The sequence below is a fragment of the Phaseolus vulgaris genome, chromosome 11 (genome assembly GCF_051622355.1).
Source record: "Phaseolus vulgaris cultivar YP4 chromosome 11, ASM5162235v1, whole genome shotgun sequence".
Lineage (NCBI taxonomy): Eukaryota > Viridiplantae > Streptophyta > Magnoliopsida > Fabales > Fabaceae > Phaseolus > Phaseolus vulgaris.
The window spans coordinates 40,853,985-40,854,964 of NC_143508.1; the positions used below are offsets into that span (position 1 = coordinate 40,853,985).

General features: G+C 37.3%; 1 non-coding gene across 1 annotated transcript; it reads left to right on the forward strand.

The window, feature by feature from the left end:
• Positions 1–458: 458 nt before the first annotated feature.
• On the forward strand, positions 459–757 carry LOC150023253 (signal recognition particle RNA). Its single transcript, XR_016518029.1, has one exon.
• The last annotated feature ends 223 nt before the right edge of the window (positions 758–980 follow it).

The following is a 980-nucleotide window of genomic DNA, read 5'->3' on the forward strand; positions in this document are numbered from 1 at the left end:
AGAGAAAAAAGAGAGCGAAGGGAAAATGTAAAGAAATGAAAAAAACAGATCACATGTATTATTCTCGTAAAGGCAAAGGCAGGCAAGGGTGTGGATAGACGGCATGCTATAAAACAAGAGGTCTAAATTGTTTATCAACTAAACAATCTAGTAAGAATACACGACTTGATGTTTAGATATTCTAAACAAAAAATAGACTAGATGGTCTAACGAATATCATCTCTAGCAAAAGAGTGACCACATAAGACTATACTAGACAATCTAATATAATACTGTCTATATATAAAAGCAACACCCAAAACAAAGTGAGACAATCTAATATAATACTGTCTATATATAAAAGCAACACCCAAAACAAAGTGAGTGGCTATACTACAAAGTTTATGATAATTACATCCCACATCCCAAAGAAAATGAAACACAAAGTCTTTATAACTTCATTGACAAGGAATCAGATTGCTGAGCTGGGTTACTTCAGCTTGTGACCCAAGTGGGAGCATTACTGTGATGGAACAACATTGCGGCTTGCTGGGTTGGACTGTGTTTGCAATATGTTGGCCTGCCCACTCCAAGTTGAGAGTTGAGTCTTGGGATTTTAGTGAAGGCTAAGGTCTCTTGGCTCTTAAAGTGGAGGGCACAGCGTGAGGCTGGTTTCACAGAGCGGCGACCACCTCCCATTCCCAAAAGTGGAAGGATCACAGGCTGCTACATCCATGTTTATTTAGCCTTGCCTCTTATGTAAAGGTCCCCCACTGATTGCCAAGGAATTTTTAAGGATAGAAGTGAAAATAGTGTAAATTACAAAGTAATTCAGATAACTCAAAACAAAAATCTGAAAAGAACTATCAATTTATCTGCATAACTGCTGAAAACCCTCCCTCGTTGTCCTCTAAACATCTTTTTACAATGAAGTCATCTTGAAATTTTTGCTCCTTCTAACAAACTAATCTTTTGCAGAAGTAAAACGTCTTCAAATGAAC